Source organism: Panicum virgatum, chromosome 2K (assembly GCF_016808335.1).
Source record: "Panicum virgatum strain AP13 chromosome 2K, P.virgatum_v5, whole genome shotgun sequence".
NCBI classification, from domain to species: Eukaryota; Viridiplantae; Streptophyta; class Magnoliopsida; order Poales; family Poaceae; genus Panicum; species Panicum virgatum.
Window position 1 is genome coordinate 48441035 of NC_053137.1, and position 6845 is coordinate 48447879.

The window sequence follows — 6845 nt, forward strand, 5'->3', positions numbered from 1 at the left end:
AGGTACTGAGGCAGCTTAGTGATGGGCCGGGCCGATTGCGACGCGGGACGGTTGGGTTTGGGGGTTGGGGGCATGGTCCCAGTGGTCTGCTGGGCTCCGTTAGCGTTTGGGAAGTGATTAGGCCTGGTCCAACCGCAAGCTGCACGTGGGTTGGGTTTTGGGTGCTGGGCCGTGCGTGGCCATGAATCCCTCACATCAGAGAGGAAAAAAAAGGATGATCAGCTACTCCAGCTCGGGATCAATCCTGCGGCCCCAACCCTGTTTGGCTGCTTGTTTCATGGGATGGCAATTCGCAAATGCTCCATGCTTCCAGATGCTATTTTACATGGCTTATCTCCCGGAAAATCGTGCTGCCCCAACCCTTCCTCTAAGTCCAGGGTCGCTGGACCTGATGATCACCCTTGGAAACCCTGAACCGCATCTCACATACAAAACGATTCAGACCGGGTGCTCACATTTTCGGCTCCAGAAATCCACGATTTGAATCGAGTGAATCGAGTCTGTAAATAGATCAAGTTCAGTTAGCGCATTCCGACGAGATGTCGTCAACACTCTCAGCTAGTACAAGAATTGGAGAGAGAGAGAGAGAGAGAGAGAGAGAGAGAGCGGCGGGCGGGCGGATGGCTTGTTCGTTTCCACTCGGCGCTTTTGTCCGGTGGATGGAGGAACCAGGGGCGCGCCGCAGAAGATGTGTGCGCTCGGCTTTTGTTGCGTGCACCGCCGGTGCAGGCTTCCCTCTGGCGAGGCTCCGATCCCTGGTCGCCGTCTCGCGCCTTTCCTTTCGTGTGCCCTTTCCGCTCGGTGCTTGTACTTTAGCGATGCATGCGGCGGCCGGGCCCTGGATCGTATCGTGCGTCGTCAAAGATCGAGGAAAGCTAAAGCTAATTGAGACGAGCTTTCGATCGGGGAACCGTGACTAGCTCGTTAGGTACAGTACACGGCTTGCCTTTCGTGCCCACTCCGATCCAGCCCTGCCATGCAAATCCCCTCGCCCTCTCTCTCTATCTAGCTTCCTTGTCTTGTCCCGATCTCTCTCCACGGTGATTCTTTTCTTTTCAGGCCAAGCAGGCAAGATAAGCGCAGTCTTTTCAGTTCGCATCGGCGAGCAGCTAGCTGGTGGGACGATCTTTGCCTCTCGTACCGGTCCAAGCCGGCCCGAAGCGACGTTCGCATCATCTTTTCCAAACCTCCCCAACGACCGACCGACCCCATCATCGGCCATCACCCATCAGTCACTTGTGCAAGAGTTTGCAGAGAGTAACAAGGGAGTAGCATACGTACTACGCTGCTGTGCTGCTGTGTGCATGACAGGTGGAGTGTATTGGACTCCCTCTGGGTTTTTTTATATGTCACATTAGATTTGGTTTAAACAAAATTTATTGGAAAAGTATAACGACATTATCAAAAATATATATCGATTCAATGAAACAAATTTGCTATGGTAAATATTACTGTATTTTTCTATAAATTTCATCAAAATTGGATAAATCTAACTTAGAAGAAAATTAATACGACGTGTATGTAAATAAAACGGAGGAATTATATATAGAGATCATATTTGGCATGGCTCCAACTACAAACTCCATCCTAGAGCTTAGTGGAGCCAGCCAAACACTCCAACTTTTCAAGAATTGGTGTAGCCGCCCAACTCCATGGAGCTGGTAGAGCTATAGTTCATTTTTCTGGAGCGCCTCTTTTGCAACTCCATACCCCTCAAATTGGGTCTAGATGTGAAGTTCTGGGTTAGTTACCTACCAAAGCCATTCACTACAGAAAAAATGATTCATCCCACCTCCCTCCGATCACGACCCCTCCCCTCCCGAGCCACTCCGCCGCCATCCCAACCCTCCTCCCCACCTGAGCCCCCTCCAACACCTGCTACCCCCGCCTCACTCCCGTCTCGAGCCCCAACCGTCGCCTGCTAGAGCTGCCCCCACCTCCCTCCAATCTTGATCCCGATCCCCCTCCGCCACCTGCAACTGCCACCCCCGCCTCCCTCGCGTCCTGAGCCCCCCTCCCGCCTCATCGCCGCCTTCCTTCTTTCATTTGTTTCATAAACACTAGGACAACAAGAAAATAGGTTGAATTTGATTGAATTGGTGTGAATTTCTTTGCCACTTAGTGAGATGCATAATGTTGTAATTAGGATGTGGTTTTGCAACCAAGGGCACAAAAGGACAATTCACCTTAAAACTCTCTTTTCTGGAGCTGGAGGAACCCTCCTAGCCAAGCATACTATCCAGACAGCTCCATTTTCACAAATGCTCCCTTCATTTTTATTTACATGTCGTATTAAATTTGTCCTAAGTTAAACTTGAACTTTGACCGAGTCTATAGAAAACTATAGCAACAACTATAATATCCAATATATGCATTATCAGCATATACGTTATGGTGAATTCAATGAAACAAATTTAGTATTGTAGATGTTATTATTTTTTTATAAATTTGATCAAAAATTGTCAAATTTGACTAAGGAGTAATCTAATACAGACATAGTATAAATAAAAACTGAGCCTACTCAAGACGGAATCGGAGCCACGCCGACCGCGTACCCACCCCGTCGGCTACCCCATGCAATTTGTACTACTGCGGGGCTACCCCATGCAATTTGTACTACTAGTTAGCCTCGTCACTCGTGCATGCATATATGCACGCTGGAATTAAAAGCTAGTCCCCCGTGAAGGGTCGAGATGGCGGACTAGAGGGGGGTGAATAGTCTTTTCTAAAACTAATTGTGCCGGCTAACCGAAACTTATGCAGAATTGAAACTATTCGCTTAGCCAATACTTCACCCCTCTAACTATGACTCTAAGGCACCTTCAAAAAAATCCTACACAAAGCAAATGGAGTGCCAAGCTAGCAAGAGCTCTCCTAACAATTCTAATGCCAAGCTACACAAGCCTAAACACTAGTACTTCACAAACCGGGGGAGCTCCTACACAATTCTAATGAGCAAAAGCATAAAGCCAAACTTAAGCTCACTAGATGCTCAAGGACAAGGATACACAATCCAAACCCAAGAGCTCAACTTGCTTAGCTACACAATCTAAGCAAGAGCAACTAATTAAGCTACACAAGCTAACTAGTTACACTAGGATCTCTACTTCTAGCTACACAAGAAAGAAGATGATTAGCAAGCTACACAAGCTAACTAATCACTAGAGAGCAACTACACAAGCACAAGATATACATGAATGTAAATACAAGGCTTGTGATTTGGAGAATGCAAACCACCGAGAAGAGTAGACAAAATTGACATGGTGATTTTTATCCCGAGGTTCACTTGGTTGCCACCAAGCTAATCCCCGTTGAGACAATCTCCAAGGTTGCCGCCGATCCTCTTGCTAGTGGTGACTCTCAAGTCACACTCTCCCACGTGGAGTGCTCACACCGAGCTCTAGCACATGATCCGGCCGGACCACTTGTTGCTCTTCACGTCTCGCTCAACTAGAGTTGCTCTTCGCGGCTCCCGCGGGGTGAGCACAATACCCCTCACAATCTATTCTCCGGAGCACCGCACAATCTTTTTGCGGGCTTCAACGGAGCCTCTTGCCACCAAGCCGTCTAGGAGGTGGCAACCTCCAAGAGTAACAAGCACACCGGCTTGCAACACGATCACTTAGTGCCACTCGATGCAATCTCTCAAAGCAATCGCACTAGAATCGCTCTCTCACTCGATCGGATGATTACTATCAAGTTAGAGTGAGTAAAGGACTCTCAAGCACTCTCACACAAGGACACCAAGTCCCCAAGGTGCTCAGCAACCTCAAATGGCCGGCCACACCCTCTATTTATAGAGGGAGGCCCCAAACTAGCCGTTACACTCAAATCTCGTGAAATCAGAGGTTTCGCGGATTGTCCGCCTCACAGAGACCGGACCGTCCGCCATTCAAAACCAACGGCTAGAAACACAATTAATACGTGTCAGAGTCGACCATTACAGTTTCTCGCGGACTGTCCGCTCCCTAGGGGCGGACCGTCCGCGGTTCAAACACCCCCGAACACTCAGAGAAACAACGTCTCTGACTAAATCTGGAAGTGACCGGAGGACCGTCCACTCCCCAGGGGCGGACTGTCCGCCGTTCAACCCGTGCGCCACACCAGAAACCGCAGAGTTTTAGTCCAAGAATTTTCATCAGGTGGCGGACCGTCCGCCCCAAGGGCCGGACCGTCCGCAGGTCAATTGGAACAACACCCAGTGACTAGAATGGTTCAGTTCGAGCTCAAATCAGGAACCAGCGGACAGTCCGCCCCCCAGTAGCAGACCGTCCGCAGGTCTATTTCCAGCAAAACCGACCATCGGTAAAACGCTCATAACTTTTAGCTCCAAACTCCGATTTCGATAATCTTGGACATTTTGGAAAGCTTACCCAGAGGGCTACACAACCCACATGAATACTTAATCCAAAGCACAATGGATCAAAGCAGTATTCCACTCCAAGAGCCATCCTAGTGTCTGGAGAACACCAAAATGCCTTTCTTCTTTTCCAAGTTGATCAGCATCAACTCCAACACCTTCTCCTTTGCAAATGTGCCAACACCACCAAGTGTACACCACCATGTACATGTCTGTTAGTATTTTCACAAATATTTTTCAAAGAATTTTCACTTGCTCTCACCACGCCACTCGATCCTAGCAACATCGCAATGTTAAATCGCTCAAGTGCCACTAGATGACCGGTATGCAAACAAGTTTGCCCCTTTTGATAGTATGTCCATCTATCCTAAATTCGGTCATGCATTTCTCTACACAACCTTTGACCGGTGAAATGAAATGCCCTACAAGTCATACCTTTGCCTTGCGCATTTCATTTCATCTTTGATGCCACACAAGCACCAAACTCTATCAAGCCTTTTGATCATCATCATGAGTCAACACTTGGCTTGATCTTCCTTGAATGATATGATCCACTCCATATCATCACATGACCTCTTTGGTCCATCGATCTTAACCTTGCTCGCTCTTCACCGTCGCCTCGGTCCATCAGTGCCAAGTCTTGCTCAAGCTTCACCGCCTCGCGGTCCCTTGCTTCAAAGCCTTGACTTGCCCTTCACCATTGCAATCGGTCCATCAATCGAAGCCTTGTCTTGATTTTCTCCACTTTGGTCACATGACTCCATGTCATGTCTCATATGCAATAAGTTTCTACATCACACTATATGAGTATAGCTTCAACACTTAGCAATTTCTCCTCCATGGCACATGTTGCTCATACTAGTGTCTTTGTGTGGACTAATCACCTGTGTATCTCAACATAAATACTTATTAGTCCACCTAAGTTGTCATTTAATTACTAAAACCAAACAAGGGCGTTTCACCCCGTTCAAGCGCTGCCATGAACAGTGCTTCTCATGGGACACAACTATACAAGGCTGCCGAATAGCTGAGCTGCGCTGCTACAGTGCTACATGCCGCGCCGGATCGGAGCAAGACTGCAAGCGCTAGAGCTAGAGAGTGCTCAGGAAATGAGAAATTAGAGTCAGTACACATGCATGGTGGGTGGAGCAGGCTACGCGCAGCCAGGTACACACAGCAGCAAGATGCCCACGCGGCCTCGGCCGGCTGTCCCGCCACCGCCAGCGGCCAGCCATGCCCCCTCCTCTCCCTCTCTCTTCGGCACCCTGGTCCGGCAAATGAGAAATTAGAGTCAGTACACATGCACGGTGGGTGGAGCAGGCTACGCGCAGCCAGGTACACACAGCAGCAAGATGCCCACGCGGCCTCGGCCGGCTGTCCCGCCACCGCCAGCGGCCAGCCATGCCCCCTCCTCTCCCTCTCTCTTCGGCACCCTGGTCCGGCCGCCGGACCAGGGAGAGGCGGCCGTGCTAGCTCGCATGCAGTCGCCCACTCGCCCTAGGCCCTAGCTGCAGGCAGGGCGCTGTCCTATTGGCTTGCAGGCTTGCGGCCGGGCGGCAGGGCAAAGGCAAAAGGCGAGAAGACAACTTTTGGACAGGGACACCGACGGACGGGCGCTCTCCCGCTTCACTACTTCTTGAGAGCTGCGTACTGCTCACAAGACGCGCGCGGCATCGGCAGGAACAGGAGAACGGGTGCACTGTCCGTCGAGAGCTCGATAGTACAAGTCGCAAGGGGTAGCCGAGTCGCTGCGTTTTGGCCCTTGGGGTAGTGATACTTTGGCTGACCCCTATAAGAGCAAGTCTAATGATCACGCCTGCAGGCGTCTGGCACGGCGACCGAGCGCGTGAGAATGGTGGACCCCGCTGACATTTAATAGATAGGAGAGATCTCATCCAATCGCAGCCTTCTATTCCGTTTTCGCCGGCTGTGCGCGGGCGGGTCGCGAGACGCCCGTCCCACTGTCTCTCTCCATTTCTCTCTTTTCTGATTGGCTTTCGCTGACTACTCGCCGATTATTAGAATTGCTCTAAGCTTTTTTGCAGGGAAAGAGGGACCTGTTGCGGGCGCTACCTTCGGCCATCGACCAAAAGCCTGTGCACAATTTGGATGCAACGACAAGGTTTTCTGCCCGCTCGGCAAACTGAGCGATCGAAGGACCTCAAGCTTTGAGCGAAGAAAGGCGAAGACCAGCGCGCCGAAGGCGAAGATGAAGGCAAGCGAAGAGAGGCGAAGACCAGCACGCCGAAGGCGAAGACGAAGGCAAGCGAAAAGAGGCGAATACCAAGGCGCCAAAGGTGAAGACGAAGGCAAGCGAAGAGAGGCGAAAGTTAAGGCGCCAAAGGCGAAGACCACGGCGCCTATTGTGAAGTCGAAGACCAGCGAAGGAAGGCGTCGGATAGCAAGCGCTTCGGAAGCCGCGAAGGGATCTTGTCCTCCGAGCAATGATTTGCGAGTCTGGGCCAAATGGGCTATAATGGGCCCA